Here is a 26,153-nt window from a genome sequence, read left to right as displayed (position 1 = left end):
TCTCTCATTAAAACACCACTCGCATGGCCCCAAATGGGAGCTAAGGAAGGTGACTTTTGGACTTTGATCAAAATGATTTAGAAATTTAAACTTCAAATGGACTGAGATAAAGATGATTTTTAACATCCCAGTCTCTTCTTCAGATATATATTTCTACAATAAGTGAGAGATTTCAGTGAATGAAATCATGAATTGGATTAGAATTTTATATCAATCAAATTATGGATTTAATCAAATCCATAATTATTCATTTGGAATTTCATATCATAGTGAATTATATGGAGAAAATAAATCATGCAGATATGTTCAGCATGGTTAGAGTGTCTAGTATATATACTGTTTCCTAATTCTTTAAATGTTAATCATCTAAAACCATGGGCTCTGGGTGATGATGTTGTGTCAGCGTAGGTTCACTGACTAACAAGTGTACCACTTGGGGCAGGATGTCGATAGTGGGAGAGCTTGTGCATGTGGGGCAGGGAGCTAGGTTGGAAAACTACTTTCTTCTCAGTTGTTCTGTGAAACTAAGACTGCTGTAAAAAAAATAAATAATGTCCTTAAAAAGAGAGAGAGAGAGAGAGTGGGAGGGGCTTGACAGCACTTAATGAGGTGATCATCTTCCTGACACTAAAATCTCTCAAGAGCATGAGAAAGGGAATTAGTATCACTCATGATCGCTCATGGATTAAGATGCAAAAAATAAGCTATATTAACAAACTTAATAAAACCATATATAAAGAAGATACTTCATCATGACCAAGTTGCATCATTTATGAAATATTGGTTAATTAATTGAAAATCAGTCATAAAATTCACCACATTGACAGAGTAAAGTAAGGAAAATCATGTGAGTATTTATTCAAGTTTATCACTTGTTTATAATAACTCCCCACATGGGACTTCCCTGGTGGTCCAGTGGTGAAGAATCCACCTTCCAATGCAGGGGATGTGGGTTCGATCCCTGGTCGGGGAACTAAGATCCCACATGCCTCGGGACAACTAAGCCTGCGTGCCACAACTGCTGATCCCACGTGCCACAACTACTGAGCCCAAGCGCCTCAACTAGGGAGCCCGTATGTGACAAACTATAGAGCCTACATGCTCTGGAGCCCGTGTGCCACAACTAGACAGAAGCCCAAGTGCCACAATGAAATATCCCATGTGCCGCAACTAAGACCTGACACAGCGAAAAATAAAAATAAATAAATATTTAAAATAATAATAACTCCCAGCAAACTAAGAATGAACAGGAAACTTCCTTGATCTGATTAAGAATGCCTCAAAATATTAAACATATTTATGGGTGAAATGTTTAAGGTTTTGCCTTTGATGGCAGGAGCAAAACCATGATATTCACTAGGTGGTGAACTATATAGCAAGGTGGAGAAATAAAATGTGTAAAGATGGAAAGAAAAATAAACTTGTCATTATTTGTGAGGGCATGATATGAACATAAAAAAACTGAAAATATTTGTATTCAAATTTATAATAAAGTTTATCAAGTTTGCATTATAAAAGGTCAGGGTAGACAATTTTATTTTTATATGCCAGCACCAACGGTTAAGAAAAAAATTTGAGAAGAAATCACTTAGAATAGCATGAACATGTACCCAACAACTAAGGAAACATCCAACAAGATTTGTGTAATGCAGAAAGGGATTATTAAACATTACTGAGAGAAAACAAAGACATGTTAAATAAGTGGAAAGATGCATGATGCTCATAGTTTGGAAGGCTCAAATTTGTAAAAATATTCAATTTTATCCACTAATCTATAGATTCAGTAAAATCTCAATCGAAATCCCAGTGTGCTTGTAACATGCATGAGCACACGTGTGTAATTTAACAAGCTAAAAATCGAATGACAGGAATAACCACAAAAGTTTTGAAAAAGACCAAGGAAAAGGTGTTATACGCTTGATATCAGTTCTTAATTCTACAATAATTTGACACTGTGGTATTCGTAGAGCTAGAGATATATACAGAAAGAATTGAGGATGTAGAAACAGACTCACACACGTGGACATTAAGGGAGCATTTTGAAGCTGTGGTAAAAAGAAAGATCTTTTCAATACATAGTGTTGGATCAGTTAGTTACAAAAAATTAAAACTTGACTTTACCTCATGCCTTATATGACAATTAAGTCGAGGTGAATTTTAAATCTAAATGTGAAAGGCAAACCAATAAAGCCACTAAATATAATTAAAATATACATAAATAAAAAAAAAATTACATAGGACATGAAACACTTATCTTACAAGAAATAATGGATAAATTCAGTCCACCTTAGAAAGAAAAACTTCTGTTTATTAAAAGATACCATTTGGAGAAATAAAGGTAGACCATAGAGTGGAAAAGGATATTTGACCAACGAAGGGCTCATATTCAGAACATATATAGGACTTCTAAAGTCACTAAGTAAAGATAAGTAATTCTATAGAAATAAAATGGGCAAAACAAAAGATTTGGGTGGTTTCTTCATAAAAGGACACCCAAATGTGTAAGACAGAAGATACACTTAACCACTAAGCTGGATGATGCAATCAGCATACTGTGACATGGTTCTCACTCCCACAGTTAGGCTAAGGTGACGTAAAAACTGGCTTATAGAGCCCAGTGTTGGCCAGGACATGGAACCATGGGAACTCTTATACTCTGCTATTGGGATGCAGTGGGACATAGGCATATAATAGAGCCCAATGTTTCTACTGTATAAATACACCAAATAGAAATGCTTACACATATGCACTAAATGACATTTATAAAAATGTCTATCCACAGTAGAATGGATAAATGAACTGTGGTGTGTTAATACAAGGGGCACTAGTATATAGTAAAGAAAATGAAATACAGCTAATGAAAAAAAAAACAACAGGATAAATCTAACAGCAAAATGCTGAGTTAACAAAGCCAGCCAGAAAAGAATATTATAGAATGTTGTTTATATAAGGTTTTAAAACATGTAAAACTAAACCAGAGAATTCAAAGTTAAGATAGTGATTACTTTATGGATCAGAGAGAGTAGGCTGACTGGGAATGCATGAAAGGTAGTTCACATTTGCATTAATTGATATTAAATTATTTTAGTGGATTCTGTAGGTTTTCTGGATATACAATAACTATGAGAAAAATTCTGAAATGACAGTTGAAATGGAAGGATCTGCAAGGCTGTTTTTTTTTTTCTTTTTTTTTTTTTGCGGTGCGTGGGCCTCTCACTGTTGTAGCCTCTCCCGTTGTGGAGCACAGGCTCTGGACGCGCAGGCTCAACGGCCATGGCTCACGGGCCTAGCCACTCCGTGGCATGTGGGATCTTCCCAGACCGGGGCACGAACCCGTATCCCCTGCCGAGGCAGGCGGACTCTCAACCACTGCACCACCAGGGAAGCCCTGCAAGGCTGCTTTTTGGGTCCCTCCAACAGTGCTTGAGTAGCAAAGCTCCATAAATTGAAAACTGTAATGTTTGTTTGTAGATCAGTTCAGGGCTTTATATGCTATAGAAAGCCAAGGAGGCAAATACAATTCACAGATGAGCCACTGAGGTGAACATGACAATAGATTATGTTGTCTGGATGCAAGATCAATATACAAAAAATGGAATAGCATTAATTTAAACAATAACAGGTTAGAAAGTGCACCAATAAAATTATTTAATATTTAATAGAGCAACAAAATAGAGTATGAAGAAGTCTCACAGATTAGGAAGATTTTGGTGGAGAAAAACTGCAAATAAGCAAATAAGTAATTAAATGCTAGTTCTTGGATTACACAAAAAGGAACTAAATTAATTGAGAGATATACCTGCATTGTCAGGAAAAGGAATGATAGACATTTCTCTGTGTATCACATTGATACCTACAGACGAATGTTGCACTAGTCTAATGGATTGTGTTCCTAGAATAGCCACGACAATCAGGAAAAAAATAATAGGGAGAATTTTTCTTCAGATACCAATATAAAGCCTCTTTGCAAAAAAAAAAAAGTTGGTATTAATGCTGCAGGAGTAAAAATAGATCAAAGGAACAACCTAGTGATTGCAGCCATAGACCCTCACATGTGTAGGAATAGGGTGGAGGCTAGTGGGAGAAAGTTGGGATACTGAATGTAAATGCAGTGCAATTAGCTTTTAATCTGAAAAATAATACTTGAAATATTGAAAGGTAATAATCTTTACTTCTAAGTTTAAAATACATATATTTTTTCCAGCTACATTAAAGACATAAATGAGAATTACAAAAATTTAAGAATATTAAAAAAGGAAATTCAGGAAATACATTTATAGCATGGAGGTGAAAAGATCTCTATACAAAGATACCAAAGAATAAGTAATAAAGGAAAGAAGTAATAATGTATTGTGATCAAAATTTTAGACAATTGATTGACAAAAGACAGGAACAAAGTTGAAAGACATTATGTATAGCCACAATAGTCTTAATATAAATAACTATTAAATAATTCCAACAATTAAATAAGAAAAAATTGCATCTAGCCGAGATCAGGTTCTCTGACTAGAGTTCAGTAAACTTCTTTATTTTAGTACTTACCAGAATATAATTACTTACATATACATATAATTATTTAAGACACCCCTCTTCTACTAGACAGTGAACAATCGATTAGTAATTTTCTCTCATACAGCATGCCAAGTTTCTCCTACTCTTGCAACACTGTTGGATCATTACATAATAGAGCACCTGCCAAGTAACATAATACACTTGAATGGGTGTGTCTCGGGCCAAGAATACAAGGCATGTAAAGATAGTTCAATATTATAACATTAATAATGTTAATAGGTTAAAAAGAGGAAACACATAGTCAAATGTATAGATTTTAAAAGACATTTGTTAGCTTCACTTTCATCACTGTTGCTGAATATATCTACTATGTAATACCATTAAATTTTAGAAATTTATATATTATATAGTTTGTAATTATTGCTGAGCTCAGAATAATTTTTGAAGGAAGTAGATGGGGAGAAACAGAGAGAGAGAGACAGAGAGGGAGAGAGAGAGAAGATTGATCAGTGTCTACAATTAATTGCACTGATGATGTTGGCCAGTAAAATGAAAAAATAACTTATCTAAATTCTAAGAAGAAAAGAAACAAAAGAAACTTGCTGACATGAAGGACTGGAGAGCTATACATCAAAGAAGTTCCTAATAAAAAGAGAGTTACCATGTTCCAGGATAGGAAAATTCATTAGTTCTATGGTAGCAGTTCCTTCCAGTGTTACACTATAGTTTGCATGTCATTTCAGTTAAAGTCTAAATGGGCTTATTTTCTCGGAATTTGGCAAAATAATTTTAATTTCATTTGTATTTTTCTCTGAGCCTGTTCATTGTGGCATTATTTAAAGTTGGTAATAATTACAGACTACTCAGTTGCTCTAAGTTGGATTAAATAATTCACTAAATAAATTATGCTTGTATGATGGAATGTTAAGTAGCTATTGAAATTAGATTTAGGAAATATACTTGTAATAAAAACTTTTTATATACATAAACACATTCACACCTAAAAATATTAACAGATTTTATCTGCAGATGTCCTGATTAGAAGTGACTTTTTTTTTTTGGCGGGAAATGTGCATAACTAGTGTATTAAAATGAATGGATAACAAATCAAAAAAGATAATAAAATATATGGAAATTTTATAGGCTTCCTAGAGGTGTTAGTAAAATGGATTAATATTTTAAAAGAGTGAAAGGAAACAATGCCACATTTTTTAAAGATAGCATTGTAGGGCTTCCCTGGTGGCGCAGTGATTGAGAGTCCACCTGCCGATGCAGGGGACACGGGTTCGTATCCCGATCCGGGAAGATCCCACATGCCGCGGAGCGGCTGGGCCCGTGAGCCATGGCCGCTGAGCCTGCGCGTCTGGAGCCTGTGCTCCGCAACGGGAGAGGCCACAACAGTGAGAGGCCCGCGTACCGCAAAAAAAAAAAAAAAAAGATAGCATTGTAGATGTTACAACTGATTATAAAATTAAATTATTAACATTTTACATCAATATATTGAAAAATTTAGACAAGAAATAAAAGAATATATTTAATCTGTGCAACTATCATTATAACATATAATGAAAGAAAAAAATGTTTAATATCACTAGAAAGACAAAACAAGTGGGGTTTGAATAAATGAAAAATAGACCCCGTTCATAGATAAAAAGCCGAATACCAAATCTTTTTGTAAAAATAAAATAATTCTAATAAAATATATTAAAATATTCTCTTAGAAGTATAGTAAGGTTTATGAGAAAAAAATATACTTGGGAAAGAAAAAGAATTATGAGAAGAGAAGAAAAAAGAGAAAGAAATCATGTGAAACGTTTTAAATGTATATGAAGTAAAGCCATCACAAGTTTAAAAACTTTTTCACATGTACAGGCATAAAGACACATATCAATGGAACAAATATTAATTTGCAGAAATAGACCCAGTTCCTATAGACATTCTTTATAGGATAAAGGTGATGCATTATTAAGGTACCGGTCTTTTCAAAAGACTCATATAAAGATAAACGGCTTGGTTCTTGGGGTCCCGAGTCCAGTAGTGGAGTAATGGTAGGCAGCTGTGTCCTGTGACATCATGAGGGGACCCCGGTTACTTTCACGTGTGGCTCTGTCATCCTGGTGTTGGATTTGCCCACGTGCCCAGCAAAAACTAAAAGGAAGGAGAAAAGAATGCGTGTTTGTAGACAGTTTGCATCTGCTCTACAGTCTGTTCTCTGGCCGCTGAAGTTTGCAGGAAGACGCCTCTCCCCCCACACACAGAAATGGGCTCTCCTGTAAGCAGATAATCCAGAGTATCACCTGGTTATGCATCCAGGCCAGTCCTCCAATCCAGTATCAGTGGTAGAGTACGAGGAGGTGACTTCTATAAAAATCTACACCCTCAGAGTGGAACCCTGAGAAATGTGGCTTCATGATGGGTTGTATTGGACAGGAACTGCAAAGACACCCGCCTGGGGAGTGGAAGGAATTCTTCATACACCCTTTTTCAGGGTCTCCTTCTTCCACACACTCCATCATTCTGGAATTTCCAGAGCGATCTTCCTTCCACGTGGCCTCCATGGGCACCTCATAAGTGCAAGTTGCAAATCACAATTGCACCTGGGGCTGTGCTGTTTGAGCAGCCTGTTTACTGACGCTATAGGTTTGGGGTCCACGGACTGCCTTTAGGAATTAATCTGTCACAAGCTGTTTTATAAAGGATTACTGCAGTTTCTTTTGCAATAAATTCCTTTAAAAGCTTGGTAGGTTTTCTGTTGCAGAGGTAAAAAGTAACCCCAGGAAGTACCTGGTCTCGTCAGAGACCCTAAGTATATGGAATCTCCTCTTTTATTTTCTAACCACAGGCTGAGAAAAGTTCCTTTAGCAAAACTGTAGTTCTTTCCATCTGTGTTTTCAAATAGGCTAATTCTTGCCCTACTTCATCTTGGTCTAGTATCTTTCTTAGGTAGTAATGATGGGCAAACCCAAAAACATATTTAGATGTTTCTACCATCTTCCCTAGAACTATAGTTTAAGAAGAATTCAGCTTTCCAATACATTTCAGGCAATGCTCTAAAAAAATGTTTGTATGGCATAACCAGGATAATCAATTTTCTAGAGTAAAAGATTTGTCCTGTTTCTGCTGTCAAAATGAAGACAATGCCATTTATTTTAGGTTTTTATAGTGTCAGTATAACACTTCCAGATACCAATTTCTGCATTACTTGGTGTACAGGCTAATATATATAATACCCTTGCCCCCCAGAATTATAAATTTACTTTGATTTCTCTTCAGTCTGGCAGCACACTGTTCAGAGCAGAGAGCACCTACAGTCCAGAGCCCTGGTTTTTCTGTCCTTCTTCGTTGCCATCTAGTTGCCTCTGTCCTCTGGATAAAGTGCGCTTTATCTCCATCATGAATGGTTCTGGGGGACACTGGACAGAAGATGAGGACATCAACTTTCTTATAGGGACATTATCCAGAAATTGATGTATCACTTCTGCACACATCCTGTTGGTCAGGACTGAAGTCCCAGGGAAGCTCAGACGTGTAGACTCTTGTTAGCCACGAGCCTAGTGAAAATCCAGAATGTTTTCCAATATTACATAAAAGAAAGGAGAACATTCATACTGGAAGGAATTTAGTAAACTCTGTCAAAGGTAACATTGCATGTCAGTGGTTACAAGACAGATACTTCAGTTAATATGTGGTAGAATTCAGTAGCTAGCTGAAATTAAAGCTTTTCATCCCTGAATTACAGTTTATACCAAAATAGATTTAAGAATGATCAAAGATGTAAACACAAAATAAAACTTTAAATTTTGTGGATGGAGAAATGGAATAACCGTTTTCATAATATTAATATGACCAAAAAAAACCCAAAGCTGTGAGTCTTAAGACAGGTAAATTTTAACCTAAATCCAAAATCAGAATTTCAACATAGAAATGCACACATAGGTGTATGCACGTGAACAGAGTTAAAAAACCAATGACAATTCATAGAAATATTTGTAATATTCTTTCGAGAAAGAGGGTTAATTTTCTTAACACATAAAGGATTCTCACCCAGTGACATGAATGAGCATACACCCAAATAAACACAGAAGGATGGACAACAGGCTTAAAATCTCAAAGGAGGAAAAAAAAGTCTCTCAAAGGAAAAAAAAAAGAACATATTACCAGTTTATAATATCCAGTTCGCTCAGGTCAAAGCACTTCATTTTATATTGTGTTTTCCAGAGGTAGGAAAACGTGTTCTCATCCAACATTGATGGGAGTTGCAAACAGTGCCCCTTCCTGGGCGTTTTGGCGAGCATTCTTAAGAACACTTGCTCTTTGACCTAACAAATCTACTGTAGTAAATGGTCTTACTATATATTGGCACACGTTGAAAATAGCAAATTAACCACAGCCTTGTCTGCCTTATCAAATTGCTGGGGAAGTGACTATTTCCAGGACACTACACACACCTAGTGTTCCTCTCCCACATCACTGGTGCCTCCTCTCCATCTCAGTTGTTAACCCCTCCTCACCTCCTGGACCACATAACATTGACGTATGCCCAAATCCAACCCTTGGGCTTCTCACGTTCCTTTATGCTCATTCCTTTCAGGGTCTAATCCATCCCCAAAGCTTTAAAAAGCATGTAATGCTGATGGGTTCCCAAATGGTATCTTCAGCCTGGACATCATCTCTGGATATCCACCGGTGTCTCTCAATTTCCTCATTGGTATCTTCACTACAATAACTCCTACACTAATTGTTGATACCCCAGCCCCGCCTCCCAACAATTACTCACAGCACCATCCTTTCAGTTTCTTAGTTCCAAAGCTTCAGGATAACCCTGACTCCTACTTTCTCTTTTTCATTTCTCTCCCTTCTCTCTCACATCTGATCTAGAAGTAAATCCATTGATACTCTTTCATTAATAGAGTAATTTGATCCACTCATGCATTAGAATATTATGCAGCCAAAGACCAAATAAGACTGCCTAATAGGTGCTTGTGACACTAGCCCTGGGATGTTAAGTATAAAAGAGTCACATTGTAAGATATTACATATATTCTGCTAACAGTGTTTAAAAATAATATGTGTATACAGTATTTTGTTTGTAAGAATATAAAAAGTCATCTGCCTAAATATGTAACAAATTAAGGATTGGGGTTAATTATATACCTCCAAATTACATATGTAAATGGGGGACAAGGAAATGAGACAGATGAGGCTTCATCTCTAATATTTAAATTTTTTCTCTTAAAATTCTTTCATAAATGTGGCAAAATGTTAATATTTGTTTATTCCATTTGACACCTTTATTAGTTTTTAGTCTTCAGTTTCATGTTTTTAGTTTAAAGTTATTTTTCAAACTAAGGCATAAAAGAAGACAGTGATACTGAGAATATGAGATAGTCCTAGGGCCAAAACTGGATAATTATCTCTTCAGTTATATATGTATAAATATATGTGTCACAGTGCTGTACTGGCGTAAAGAAGACATACAAATGATTGGAATAGAATAAAGAGTCAAGAAATTAACTCTCACATATACAGCCAGATGATCTTCTACAAGGTGCCAGGATGACATGTTGGGAAAAGGATAGTCTTTTCAGAAAGGGGTGTTAGGAAAGCTGGATATCCAGATGGAAAAGGATAAAAGTTGGACCCTTACCTTACATAATATGCAAAAAAACAATAATTCAAAATGAATTAAAGACTTAAAACTATGAACCTCCTGGAAGAAAATAAAGGGGAAAACCTTCATGACATTGGTCTTGGCAATGATTTCTTGAATATGACACCAAAAACACAGGCAGCAAAAGCAAAAAATGGAAAAATGAGACTATGTCAAACTAAAAACTTCTGTTAATAAAGGGAAACAATGAATAAAGTAAAAAGGCAGCTAATGGAATGGGAGAAAATATTTCTAAGTCATATATTTGATAATGTGTAATATCTATGAAATATAAGGAACACCTACACCTCAACAACAAAAACATAAATGTTTGTATTAAAAAATTGACAAATGCTTGATTAGACATTTCTACAAAGAAGATATACAAATGGCCAACAGGTATATTAAAAGATGTTCAGTATCACCAGTCATTAGGGAAATGTAAAGCAAAACCACAGGAGATATCACCTCATACCTACCTATTAGGGTGGCCACTGTCAAAAGAGTGGGAAACAGCAGGTTCTGGTGAGGATGTGTAGAAATTGGAACTCTTGTGCATCATTGGTGAGAATGTAAAATGGTGCATCCATTGTGGATAAAACGGGATGAAGATTCTTCAAAAAGGAAATTACCATATGATCCAGCAGTCTCAATTCTGGATATATATTCAAAAGAATTCAGAGCGGGATGTCAGAGATATTTGTACACCCATGTTCATAGAAGAGTTATTTACTATAGCCAAGAGGTGAAAGCAATCCAACTGTCCATGAATGGATGAATGAATAAAAAAATGCGGTGTAAACATACAATGGAATATTATTCAGCCTTTAAAAAGAATCAAGTCTGCAATATGTGACAACATGGATGGACCTTGAGGACATTATGCTGAGTGAAATAAGCCTGTCACAAAAGCACAGATATTGTATGATTCCCTTCCCTCATAGGAAGTATCTAAACCAGTCAAAAATCACAGAAAACCATAGTAGTGAGATTTTGCAAAATGAAGAAGTTCTAGAGATCTGTTGCCCAACGATGTGAATATACTTAACAATGCTACTGAACTCTACAAATAAAAATGGTTAAGATGTTTAAAAAAACGTGTCAGGTCCTTCACTAGATATTGGTGAGGCAGTGATGACAAGACAAACGTGTTCCCTTTCTTTTGGAGGTTATAGAAAATTCTGATGAGAACTGTGAAGAGGGGAAGGGTGCTTTGAAAATTAATTGAAAATTAATAATAGGGGCCCTGACTTAGTCTGGGGTCCCTGTAATGGGCACACCCTTCATTATTCTTTAAAAGCTTAATTGTAATCATTATTTATAAGGTGTTCAGTACACATCTCTACTATAATTGTTCATTAATGCCTTGCGTCATTATCTCTGTAGTTTGTACTTTATACTGTTGTCACAGGATTTGGAGGTGGAGCATGTGTCAGTGGCCACACAGAATGAGAGCTGTGACTAGTAATACCTTTAATGGTAGGAACTTATATTAAATATAAACTTTCCTGGATGTTCAGAGCTAAAGTAACAATCATAAGTATTTTTGTAATCATGAATAATTTTACGAGTTCATCTCTGCAAGGTGCCTAGAAAGGTAACTTGCACAGAACAAATGCTATATGCAAGGTGTTCCTGTCGTTATACTTTTTACTATTACTGTTACCATTGTTATTGTTTATTATTATTATTTCTATTGTTTAACACATTCATTATGCAAAGAAAAGTGTTTCTTAACATTTCCAAACAACTGGCAGCTGCCTGTGCCTCTTTTTAAAACTATTTATTTCAGGAAAATCCTGCGTGTGCCACCCATTTGCCCTCAGTGTATTTCCATCTGTTCCTCTGTGTTTCTTTTATGTATTTTCGCCCCACATTTAACTGCTTTTTCAACTTTAATAAGTATGTTGTTTCTCGTGTGACTTGTTCTGTAATAAAAAAGTAATAGCTTTGTGTACTAATTTTTTATTATCCCACTAAGTACATGGTGAATTCCTATTCAGCAGTAAATTATTTGAAATCTTACTCCTTAACTTATTGAAATTCTCTGTATTCTGGCAAGGGGCCACCAGTTGTTTAACACAGTTGATATTGTCTTTGCCTCTTTCACCATCTCTAGCAGTTGGATTCTTTGTGCCATTTTTTGTCACTCACACACAGAGGTATGGTGTATCCAGAAGACATGTGCGCATGTAAATGGCCAGTGGGAGAGAGGTCCCATTGGAATGCAAAAGCTAGATGGTCAGAGGGGTTAGCTAATCATAAAAAAATTATATTCATTTTAATGTACAAAAAAACTACCTGTCATGTACCATGTACCTGTGGGACACTTGGAAGTAGTCAAAATTGGAGATAATAATTTTTGAATTCTAAGCATTTGTTTACTTTAAAGTACAGTCATATATATTCTAAATATTCAGCAAAATATGCCTTGTTTCCTTGAATGTATATTTTTCGTTTCTGAGTTAAATTTCATCCAAGCTGTTGATTTATATCAGCTTAATGCAGAAAATGCCATGAAGAAAAAGAAATCAAATAAAGAGAAATTATAATAATGACTGAACATAGTTGTAATATGGATAGAATAATGCTGCTTCTCAAATTGGAACAGGACTTTTGGTTAAAAGTCTTCCAAATTTTTATTTCAGTTTGGGAAATACTAACTTATGTTTTATTTGTCACTGTATTTAGTGAAGTAAAAATAGAAAATATTTCAGATAAGCTATTACTTTTGCATCTTTTTCCTCAACACCAGAACATATGATCCTTGAGGGACCTCATCACCTAGAATAGGGTTTGACATATGCTAGGTGTGATATAATGGTCAATAGACTAGAGAACAAATGGATAATTATAATTCATGGGTGATCCATCTTCATAAAATACTGGCTTCTAAAAAAACAGGTAGAATCGGTACATAGGATGGTGGAGCTATTCCAGGTGGCAGAATCTATTGTTTGGTGGAAGTTGGAAGGAATGTGTTTCTGTATTAAAGAGAAGAGAAGAAATACAAAGGGAGACCTGGATACTGAGAGTGAGGTAGCTGGCAGAATAGAGTAATTCAAAAGCATTTTATTGCTTTTCTTCTCACTATGTACAACATTTTACATTTTTAGATGGTATGTGTTTATGACTTAAGTCACACGAACATGAGTAAATACAGAATCCAACGAGTTGCAAATTTAGCAATGCAGTAGGCAGCAAAATTCCACTAGAAATTAAATACACACAAAAACAAAATATTGCTTCTCTTCGTAGGCAATGTTGTCTCTGCCCACCCATCGACTTTAGAATCTGTTGTCTGTGTTGTTGCCCTGAATTTATACACAACTAATGAGGTTCTTGGAAAATACTTTATGCTTAATTTCATTTTAATTTGAGAGAATATCATTGTTTTTACTTGTGACACCATAAATAAGTAACATTGATGTTTGCTTTATTTTAACTTCCCCAAAGAATGAATTTGAATAAAACCATCACATTTGTGACCTAAGATGATCTCTTGGGCAACTCTGCATAATGGCAGAGTTCATCTGTGCCAGGTTGCAGGTTTAAAACAAATTGATGGCTCATTGATAAATTCCTGGAATTGGAGAAGGGGTCAGCACTCATAAAAACACTAGCATAACCTTCACTATAGCAGCATGAATGGTTTTCCATAGCCATGCTTATTTCATAATGTGCAGGAGGGTTTATCAGGCTAAACAAACCATATGGTGAAATGAATCCTTAAATTGAAAAACAGAAAGGCATTTTTAAAGATAAGGTGCAAGAATGAAAAATCTGAAAAGTAAAAATATGGCATGGTAAAAAAAAATTTAAAATTCAGGACCCTGACTGATGATGGTAAAATTCAAAATTTAAGAAAATGTACTTCCCATTTGGCCTCCATGGATTTATTACATAAGAAAATTACTTCAGCCAATTTTTTTTGTTTTAGAAAAATATGATTTCTGTCTAACTTAAAGCATAATTCTGTCTGATTCTCTTCAGTGTTTTGCTCATGTTATGATTTCTTCCAAGTGCAAAGAAAAGAAAACACAGCTTGTTTCATTGACAGGAAGTACAAGTGGGCTAGAAAAATTGGTTGTCACTATTGAACAATGTTAGTTGCCAAAGCATGTGCCACTCTGGAATGATTTTAGGATAAAAAAGACCATATAGGGCTTCCCTGGTGGTGCAGTGGTTAAGAATCCGCCTGCCAATACAGGGGACATGGGTTCGAGCCCTGGTCCAGGAAGATCCCATATGCTGCAGAGCACCTAAGCCTGGGTGCCACAACTACTGAAGCCCGTGTGCCTATAGCCCGTGCTCTGCAACAAGAGAAGCCACCGCAATGAGAAGCCTGTGCACAGCAATGAAGAGTAGCCCCAACTCGCCACAACTTGAGAAAGGCCACGAGCAGCAACGAAGACCCAACACAGACAAAAAAAAAAAAGACCATGTAAAAATTGTTTGAGGATGTCAGTGAAGCTCAGTCTAAAAGGACATAAACATTCCAAGTTCCTTGATTTTCTCTTCCTTAATCAGAAGCAAACTTAGAATAGGAAGAGCTGAGTGAAATTGTCTGTGGTGTTCTACTTACTCTTCAAATAAACAGCTTCACCTGACTGTGGAAGGGACAGGTGTTTTTCAATCTTTTGTTTATTGGGAAATAAAAGACCAGTGAGCCCCAACTGCATGAAAAATAGGTGACTGAGTTGAATATGGCATCTGCTCTCCACTAATGTAATTTCTTCAGCTTAATTGCTTTCTGACAGCAATCCCTGGATTTCTCAGAAGCCTTCTGTCCAATATTTAGCTGCAGAAGATTCTCCCAGACCTCTTTATTGATGCCACAACCAGAACATTTAAATTACATAGCCATATACATAACACTTCTATTTAAGCATTTAAGATTATATGGATATGGGTATAGCTATGGATGTACATGCATGTGTGTCTATTCTCAATAAATAAATCATCACAGGCTAATGGTGGAACTCAGAAATATCTTTGAACATGTATAAAAATTAATTCTTTGATCTTGTCTGAAATCTTTATTCAGTATACAAACATACACACACACAATTCTGCTATTCCATCTTTGTTTTTGGACCTTGAAGATTTGCTATAGTACAAGGACTATTTCACAGTAGAGCATTGAGCAACATGATGAAATCATAATGAAAATTATGGTCATCTAGAGTCACAACATGTTCTCTTGTAATTAATTTTGATGAAGAATTATATAAGGGCTTTATTTCTAATTCTCTCTGTAAAGAGAGTAAAAAATATTAAATTACATAACAACATTGCTATGGGCACAGAAGAATTGAGATTCAAACCACATCCCACCTTTAGAAGTGTCTGGGTTCCTTTCAGAGTTTAAGTCTCTACAGACAATCAAATAACCATAGAGTGTTCTCTTACTCCCCTTATTCTGTCCTAGATTTTATTTCTGCATAAATTCAGTTGTATGCTAGGTCATGCTGGGCCATTTCAGAATGTCAAAAAACAAAATGTCTTTGTTTCAGATTTTCCATGACTTCAGGAACACTTGTATTCTGTTGGTTATCTGACCTTCTGTTTTCCCATATTTTGATTTTAGGAGCAAATATCTCTTTTGCATGGTGTAGAGGGAGTGATATGGAAATTCATTTAGTCTCTTAGTATTTTCAGATATGAGACGGGTAAAATATCTGCCCAAGGAATAGGAATGCTATAAAGAGTGATGGATAATTGCACACTTGTAAAATCAGGATATACACAAGTACATGCATGATTAAAAAACTTGGGAAAATTAAAATGATGGAATTTGTTAAGATATCCTAAGCAATTGATGACTTATATACATTTATTTATTTTGGTAATCCACCTGGCTTTTCTCTCCCCTCCTCCACCCATTGCCTTTGGGTTCAATCTCTTTACCTCTAAACAAATAGTCTATTGATTGGAGCTTATGATCAGGCAAGGTTATGAAATTATTATACTGTTATTTAATTTTGTAATCACTGTTGATGTGTGAATCTGTATAGTTTAAACATAAAGGTTAAGAACAAGTATTATGGAAGCAAATATCCTCATTCAAGTCCCCACTCTCTTATTTACTACACATATATTCTTGGACTATCTCCTTTTCTTCTTTAGTCCTCACTCCTTACCTTAAAGTGCAGTCATATCCATTGCACCAAGAGAATGCACACAGACTCCCTAGCAAAGAGCGTGGCACAGGTAAGCACTCATCACCTGCCAGCCAGCAATGGTAGTCATGATGATGTTGATGGCAACTGTACAACAGAAATGAATGGCTTGACCTACTTTTTTCACTCAACTGTATTTGGTCATTAATTTCCTTTACTGTCTCACAGTGGAAAGAGGAAACACTCTTGTTTGAAAAATATTTGAGCCTTTATTTCACAGTGTTGTAGCTGACAGGTCTGAGACAGATTTACTAATCCATAAGACCCTTTGTTTTCTCCTCTGGAGAAGCCATTCCTAGTGTGTCTCTCTAGTTGAGACTATTGGTATCACATTGCTCAAGGGACTCTACTGAAAACTACATAAACTAGTGCAAGTGAAAATGCTTTGTAAACTGTAAGATTCCAAAGATTTTTAATTGTTTATTTGGTCTCAAATGTTTAATTAGATACATGAGTTCTCATTAAACCTAGTACATAATCATGACCACAGGAGTTGTTGATATGTAAATATTTACTCCCTGTGAGTTTGGGGAGGGATGGTATGGTTAATACATCTGCACTTTAAAAAAAGAAAAACAAAATAATAATGGGGGTGACCAGAGACCCCATTTTGAGGATGCATAAACTATAAAATAACCCGAAACTATGGGGGAAAGTAGCAGCAAAATAGTAGCTAAGTGATGGGGATAAAGGAAGGTCTAAGATTGGTAATGGGTCATGAGATTAAATTATGATTAATCTGAAGATGGCAGTTATCTTCTTCACAGATGGTTTTCCCTATTGAAATAAAATTGATTTGTGAATAGTATTGCTATGTTTCACCTAAAGTAAACCAAATGAAAATCTTCATTCCAGACAAAAATAAATATCAGCAAGAGAGAAAACACAGAGATATAAGGGTCTTACCTGTAAGTTGAAGGACTGATATTAGTAGATCTCATACAGAATGCTCTCAACATTTTAAAGTTCTTTTCTGTAAATAAAAAACGAAAATCAAGGTATTTTAATGATTGATATGTGATCCATTTACTTTACTTGTTTTTCCCCCCTGCGAGGTGAGAGCTTAATGGTCTTGGTAAATTAAGAGTAATTTGGTGAGGATGAGTTGTCACTGTCATCACTGGGGAAAAAATTTTAGTCAATTATATTTAATATCAAGTTATTTAAAAAACAACTTATTAAGTGATATAGTTAATATTTTCAACCTGATTGTTTATATTCAATGCCCAGTTCAAGAAAGGAAACATTTTAGTTGAACAGCAGTGTGCTTGTATTTAATGCCACAAAACTCTACACCTAAAAATGGTTAAAATGATAAAGTTTATGTTATGTGTGTTTAACCACAATGAAAAAAATGAACAAGAATGTTTTTGTATTTCATATTTATATTTTATATTTAGATTTTAGTGTAAAGCTTGACTACCTGTACAATTAATAGCAGTTCTTTAATTCCCAGTTAAAACTTTCTCAAAGAAGGAAAAGAAAATATTATAAGCATGCCTGTGATATTTTAGATAAAATACTCTAACTCATAGAAAATTACTTATAAAATATTAACTATAAAAACCAATAAAATATATACTGTAGTATTAGGGTTCTTGTTCCTTCCATCTTATAGTTTCAAACTTAATGTTGAATTCAGAAAACCTAGAGAATGATTCATTTAAATGAAAAAGGAGAAAATGTAAGGAATGTTACCAGGCTCAGTTTCATGGCTGTAAATCAGTGGTGGCACCAGGAACTGAGCAATTCTGGGAAAAGTGGCAGAGCTTGTCTGGAATGCTTGGGGAGAGCTGTATCAGGCTTGAAATCCAGCTGAGCCGCAAGCTGCAGAACAGAGGCAGAGTCTGGACTCAAACAGAGGGTAGAAAAAGCAAAGAAAGGATGCCATTTCCTCTCCTGAGCTCCTCCACTTGGATTACAAACATTTACAGATGTTATTGTCCAGCTTCTGAGCTGCTTTTATGAATTTACAACAGCTAACTGAATGGATGAAAGAAAATCTCAGAGGTCAGTTGATCAAGAAATTGGAAACCCATCCTATTGGATAAGTCATCCAAGTGGATGATAAAGGAATCACGATTTGAGATATGAAACTTGAGATACAGAAACCTGGCCACATATTCATCTAATCCCTAGGGAAAATAAAACATATCATGAAAGAGAAGGAAACATTAAAGAAAGAATGAGCAAGATGTTACGAAAACATCCACACTAGGTTGTCACTGAATATTTACTTGAGTAACATCTCTAGGGACTAGAGACTTAAGGAATTCTGTTTGGAAAATGCTGTACTAGATGCATTACCATTAAAATCCGGGGGAAAAAAACAAAAACAAAATGCTTTCTATCTCACTGATTTTACTTTTGTTCGAAAATACTGGACAATGCAAATAGAAGGTAAAATAAAATACTGGGCTGGTTGAAGTACAGTTATCATTATATGTAGACAAATTGATTTTCTAAATTGTAAACTCAAGGTATTTTTGTAATATTTCCCTATGTTCCTTTCTTTGTATTGATGTTATATGTTTTAAAACATAATGATTAATGACAATGTTGAATTTATGTCAAAATACATTAGATGGTAATAAAAGGCAATTTTAACTCTTTTAAAAGGTGTTTTATACTAGGCTGCAAAGAAAATATAAAATAATCAAAGTAGAAAATAAATTCACTTGTTACTTTGATAATAATTACAGTAACTACATATAAAGAATAAAATGTAATAATAAATCCAAAAACATGTTGAATTTATTCTAATAAATTTCACTTTAAAAACCTTGAAGTAAACATAAAATAAAGAAAATCTAGAAAATGGGTTAAAGACCTAAATGTAAGGCCAGACACTATAAAACTCTTAGAGGAAAACATAGGCAGAACACTCTATGACATAAATCGCAGCAAGATCCTTTTAGACCCACCTCCTAGAGAAATGGAAATAAAAACAAAAAGAAACAAATGGGACCTAATGAAACTTCAAAGCTTTTGCACAGCAAAGGAAACCATTAACAAGATGAAAAGACAACCCTCAGAATGGGAGAAAATATTTGCAAATGAAGCAACTGACAATGGATTAATCTCCAAACTATACAAGCAGCTCATGCAGCTCAATATCAAAAAAACAAACAACCCAATCCAAAAATGTGCAGAAGACCTAAATAGACATTTCTCCAAAGAAGATATACAGACTGCCAACAAACACATGAAAGGATGCTCAACATCACTAATCATTAGAGAAATGCAAATCAAAACTTCAATGAGGTATCATTTCACACCAGTCAGAATGGCCATCATCAAAAAATCTAGAAACAATAAATGCTGGAGAGGGTGTGGAGAAAAGGGAACCCTCTTGCACTGTTGATGGGAATGTAAATTGATACAGCCACTATGGAGAACAGTATGGAGGTTCCTTAAAAAACTAAAAATAGAGCTACCATACGACCCAGCAGTCCCACTACTGGGCATATACCCTGAGAAAACCACAATTCAAAAAGAGTCATGTACCACAATATTCATTGCAGCTCTATTTACAATAGCCAGGACATGGAAGCAACCTAAGGGTCCATCGACAGATGAATGAATAAAGAAGATGTGGCACATATATACAATGGAATGTTACTCAGCCATATAAAGAAACGAAATTGAATTATTGGTAGTGAAGTGGATGGACCTAGAGTCTGTCATACAGAGTGAAGTAAGTCAAAGAGAAAAACAAATACCATATGCTAACACATATATATGGAATCTAAAAAAAAATGGTTCTGAAGAACCTAGGGGCAGGACCGGAATAAAGACTCAGACATAGAGAATGTACTTGAGGACACGGGGAGGGAAAGGGTAAGCTGGGACAAAGTGAGAAAGTGACATGGACTTATATATACTACCAAATATAAAATAGATAGCTAGTGGGAAGCAGCCGCATAGCACAGGGAGATCAGCTCGGTGCTTTGTGACCGTCTAGAGGGGTGGCATAGGGTGGGTGGGAGTAAGATGCAAGAGGGAAGAGATATGGGGATATATGTATATGTATAGCTGACTCACTTTGTCATAAAGCAGAAACTAACACACCATTGTAAAGAAATTATACTCCAATAAAGATGTTAAAAAATAAAACATTTAGAATTAGCTTTGAAGCTGTCTCAAAAAAAATAAAAGAAATAAAATCTAGAAATGAAGGGCCAGAAATATTCAAAACAGTAAGAAAAGTATTTGGTATAAGAAATTAAGAAAACAATAGCAGAAACAAATGAATGGAATTAATTTAAGAGAAAAAGCAGAAATTTGGGAATGAGATCATTAATCATATTAAGAGGTTGTTATTGCAATAAAATACACATTTCTCTGGCAATCTATTGTGAAATGAAAGAATACAGAAAAAGACAAAGATACCCAGTCTTTTTCAATATTGTCCTACCCACCCAAAATGCCTAAAAATAAAAATTATAAACATATATTTCTGAGAAAGAAATGATTTTTAATTTATTATTACATGATATATTAATTTTCTGCTTGTAACCAAATAAATTAATTTTAAATGTATTAGATTTAATATGAATATTTTAAATGAATATTTTGCAAAGAAAATATGGAAAGAATTAAAATTTTGTACTTTCCACAGATATCCAACTCAAAATTGTCAGGGAAATATAGCTTTCTTAGTAGTGGAAAGAACAATAGAAGGAAAACCATACCCTAGGCACATTATATTGCTGTAAAACAACATCAGTCAGTCAAGGCAGAATTATTTTAACTGAAAATACTTGCTAAGTAGAAATTCCTTTTAAAAATGAAGTCTAAGTTACGGCATCTTCAAACAAGTGAAACTGTATAGAGATTGTCAACAGAAGAACTACTCAAAAAGATATACAAAAGTGTATTATTAAGAGAGAACTAAAATTTTCCCTGGTAAGAGGTAGATGGTATATGAACGTATGGAAAAGCTTAAAAAAAACTTTGAAAAGGGAAATATTTGGGTAAATCTAATTGGATTTGGGCCAACTTAAAACAATAATATTAATATTTTGTGGGATGTATACATATAAAGTAAAATACATGACCACCATAGTTAAAATTTCAGGAGTGAGGTCAATGGAGTTGCAGTTGAGTGTTCTGTGGATATTGAATTGTTCTGGTCGTACTAAGAATTCTAGTTTTCATTAGATTTAGTCCTAAGGCAAGAATGCATGTCTTGCCAAGGTGTCCACTAAAAAATACGTGAAAGTATACCAAACAAGCCAATGGAGAAAGGAAATAAAATTACAGTAAATACAATATTTAATGGAAAAGTACAAGGAAAGAGAGAAAAGGAAACAACAGACATATGGTGTTAATAGAAAAAAAACAGTAATATGATCAATTTAAACCCCAAAGAGTAGTAATTACACATTGTCAGAATGAATTCAAAAGAAGATTTATATGATTCTTATGTGTGGATATCTTAGTGTCTTAGCTTTGGCTGCTAGAACAAAATACCATGGACTGGGAGCTTAAGTTATTTATTGATTTTCCTTTTATGGATTATGTTATTGGTGCCACGTTTAAGAACTCTTCACTTGTTTCTAAATCCTTAAGATTTTCCCCTATGTTTTCTTCCCAAAGTTTTATACTTAAAGTTTTATTTTAAATCTATGATCTACTTTGAGATTTTTTTTTAAAGGTGTAAGGTTTAGGGTTCATGCTCATTTTTTGCTCATGGATGTCCAATTGCTCCAGCACCATTTGTAAAAAGATATTTTTCTACATTGAAATGCTTTTGCATATTTGCCAACAATCAATTGGTTAAAAACTCTGTTGGCCATAACTGTTTGTTAGTCTTTGATTTCTCTGTTATACTCTTATGGTCTATGCTGCAGTTCCTCTGCTGATGCAAAAATATCTTGATTGTGTATCTGGGTAGTAAGTCCTAAAATTGGGTGGTGTGAAATCTCCTATTTTATTCTTCTTTTGCAAAATTGTTTATTCTAGTCCCTCTGTCTTTTCATATGAACTTCAGAATAAGCTTTATCTATATCTGCAGTAATTGTGCTTGGAATTTAGTAGGAGCTACATATATTGAAACTATACCTCAATTTGGGGAGAACGAGCGTCTTTACTATTTTGAGTCTTCTAACCCATGAATGTAGTAAGCCTCTCTATGGAGATATTCTTCGATTTCTTGCCTTACCATTTTGTATTTTTCTTCATATTAATCCTTTACATGTTTTGTTAGATTTACACTTAAATATTTTATTCTCTTTTGAGTGAGTGTAGTTGTGTCGTGTTTTTAAATTTGATTCCCACTTGTTCATTGCTAGTACATAGAAACACAATATTCCATTTTAGGGGATTTTTAAAAATAATCATAGAGAGATTTTCCTTCAGTGTGTTGAACCCATTAACATCTATTGCAATGCAAGAAATATTTGGTTGTAATTTGAAAACTTATTTCATATTTTGTATTTTAATATCTTCTTTTTTTGTCTGACATATTCTTTGTATTTTTTTCCTCCAGTAATTTTCAAAGGGTAATATTTGGGCATTCAAATACTATAAATATATATTAACATTTATTTTACTCTAAGTTCAATATAGGAAATAAAATTGCAATTATTAGATTCCTGTAAAATATGGAGACACTGTCACACTAATGCTTGTAGCCCGCCTACTGCCTGCTAATATATAATGTACTTTTCCTCAACTATTTTATTTGTGAAATTGTTCACAGTGCCATTATATACTTATTTTTAAACATTTATGTTGTTATATAGAGCTGATTTCAAGAGCAAATGAGTTAATCTTCATTAAATACTTTTAACTAGAGCTTACCTGGGGCAGAAACTCAATAGATATTGACAACAATTATTACTAAGCGTATATGGAATTTGTTTACACTTTTCACCCTCAGTAACTTAGTATCATAATGCCACTAAAAATCAACCAATCAATTAACAAACAGTAAGAACAACAACAAACTCCTGATTTATCCCTCAGCTAACTGGAGTATAACTTCAGATAAGTTTTCCAGAATGAGTTTAGACATAGCATATGAGTGAAGCCTGGTCTAGTCTGTATTATTTAAGATAGTTTAAATAGTTTTTACATAGTTTTAAAAATATGGTTTATACTATATTTTATACTATAAAGATAAAAGTTAATTAAAATGAAAATATTAAAATGTTTATAGTTTTATACAGTTTTACATAGTATATATTATTATAATTGATATAATGAGCTACTAAATTGCTTATATAATTCAGGGGTCACAATTATTTCTCTCATAATTCTATAGCTCTTATTCCATGGTATCCTGTCATCTAAAAATGTACAAAGAAACTGAGCCTAAACTGTTTGTGGTTTTTTTTTGGCTCTAGGGTGTTGATAACTATCCAGTCTTAAAATAGCAGAGAAAAAAGAGGATTTCTCTCTTGGTTTTGTAATACAGCTTTACTTAGAGAGTACGATTTCACAACATGAACTGAATATATTTGTCGATTCATTAGGGAATGAGATTTGTATAATGTGAACAGCTATTAGTCAAAATGCAATTGAAATCAGTAATTAATACTACCATCTGGAACCAGCCCCAATTACCATGAAACAAAAGCTTCTGTACATGGAACACAGCTGCTACATTTGAGTGGATTTGTACTTTATCCTGACAAAGGGCTCAAATTTTCTAAGAAAATATAAAACATACAGTGCTGGTGATCTGGTAGTGAGAAGAATAGAAGACATTGAACATGAGCAAAACCTAGATGTACATAAAGACAGGGTTTATAGGTATTTTAAGGTCATTAGCTATAAATTGTTTTTAATTGAAATTCCTGCTTCACAAAGTGAATTTGTGGGTCTAAAATTTGCTAGGATTAACCCCAGTTTTACAATTGAAGCAATAGCTTTTATAAAGCATTTTTTTATTAAAATATCTTTATAAAAGTATAACCTGCATAATTTAAAATAATTTATGATTTGTATGTATGCAGGTACTTACTTCCTAGTTTATTTGCTTTGGAAAGAGGGCAATTTTCCCATTCAGTGATGCTCCAAAGTTCAAGGAGGTATGTTTTTTCAGATGTCTTGTTTTATAGATTCAGGTTGTTTTCCAGTCCAAGAAAGTTTTCTTTATGGATTTTTTTTATTCTTAAAAATTCTTCCTTTTGATTCATCTAGTCTAAAAAAAGTTATGAATGGTGGTATTCCTGTCACTGATTTGAGCATCTACAACATGGATTAATCTCTTTTCGTCTTTGATGCCATTTTGATCTTTGCTGCATCCTTTCCTCTCATTCTTTTAAGACCATCATCTCTTTCTTCATCTCAGCCTGTTGCTATTGTAGCTAACCTGTCTTTTCCTGTTTCATTGAGCCCACTGTTCTTCCTTCCTAAGAGTGAAAAGAAGTGCTATCTAAAATTTTTAATGTAAATATTGAACAACGCAATGATATATTTCATCATGCTTTTTATGATAGATTATCTCTTAATACCCCAGCCTTTTTTGGGGGGACTCCCTTCATTATATTTCTGTTTTGCCATATTTGAACGGAAAAAAGGTTAACAAAATTAATGTTTATTTCAAAATGATCATGGACTCTTATTTTCCATACTTCCCTAATGCTATAAAAATTTTCTTCTTAGATTTTAAGCTTTATCCTGATTTGTATAAGCATAATAGTCAGCTTGGGCAGCCACAACAGAATACCACAGATTGGTTGCCCTAAATAACAGACATTTATTTCTCACAGCTCTAGAGGCTGGATGTCCAATATCAAGGTGTTAGCATGGTCAGCTTCTGGTGAGAGCTCCCCTCCTGGCTTCCCTTCTCGCTCTGTCCCCCCAGGGAGGAGAGAGAGCAAGTGCGCTCTCTGGTGTCTTTTCTCATAAGATCACTGACCTCATCATTAGAGCCCCACCATCATGACCTCATCCAATCCTACTTACCTCCCAAGGACCTCATCTCCTACCACCATCACTAAGGGTGTTAGGGCTTAACCATAAGGCATTTGTGGGAGTGGGAGTGGGAGTGACAATAACATGTAGCCCACAGGAATAAGTTTACTCATTTAGCACAGGATATGGTTTGAAAAGCAGTGAGAATTAACTTTATTTCTGGATAGTTTTCCACTCTCTGTTCTCAGTAAAGTCAGTTTCTTTGTGGGTTCTTCAGGCTGACTGTCTGCCTCTTCCTGGGCAAAACCTCTGAGCCATTGATCTCAGCTGGGGTGGAGACAGTGGCTCCCTTAGGACATTTCCCAAGACTTTATATCATTTTTAAAAATAGTTTTTACTAGTTATACTTGTTTCATTGAGGGAGTGGGTCCATGGTTCCCAAACCTGCATTGCAAAAATGGATCTCCATTGATTTTTATGAAAAGTGGTTGGCAGTGTTTCTGTATTATCATCTTTCAGAAAAGTCCCTTGAGACCATTCTAAACACCTCTTTCTCCTCTCCTTCCCCACTTACATCTTGGAAAACTTCCAGAGACAGAAGGTATTAGAGGATGTTAGAAATCAGTGAGTCTGATAGTAAGGACCCGGGGGGGCTTCATGGGTTTGTTTCTCATTGTGATAATTGCTTCTTTGAATTGTAAAATATAAACAAACGTGAGTATAGAACTTCATTAATAAAAAAATGGAATCTAAGTGAAAAATAGAACCCATAAGCTAATGTCTCCCTTTCACACCTACAGTTACCCTCCACTCCTGTTCTTACACTGGTTTAGGCACTCCTCAGTCATAAGCATTTTTTTTTTAAAGAATATGTGCCATGTGTTAGATTTACTTCTCTTTTATTACTTTTTAATTGAATCTTATTTTTTTAATTTATTTAT

Source organism: Neophocaena asiaeorientalis, unplaced genomic scaffold (genome assembly GCF_003031525.2).
Source record: "Neophocaena asiaeorientalis asiaeorientalis breed wild unplaced genomic scaffold, Neophocaena_asiaeorientalis_V1.1 scaffold155, whole genome shotgun sequence".
Taxonomy (NCBI): domain Eukaryota; kingdom Metazoa; phylum Chordata; class Mammalia; order Artiodactyla; family Phocoenidae; genus Neophocaena; species Neophocaena asiaeorientalis.
The sequence above is the reverse complement of the archived record's forward strand: the minus strand, read 5'-3'. Positions refer to the sequence as shown.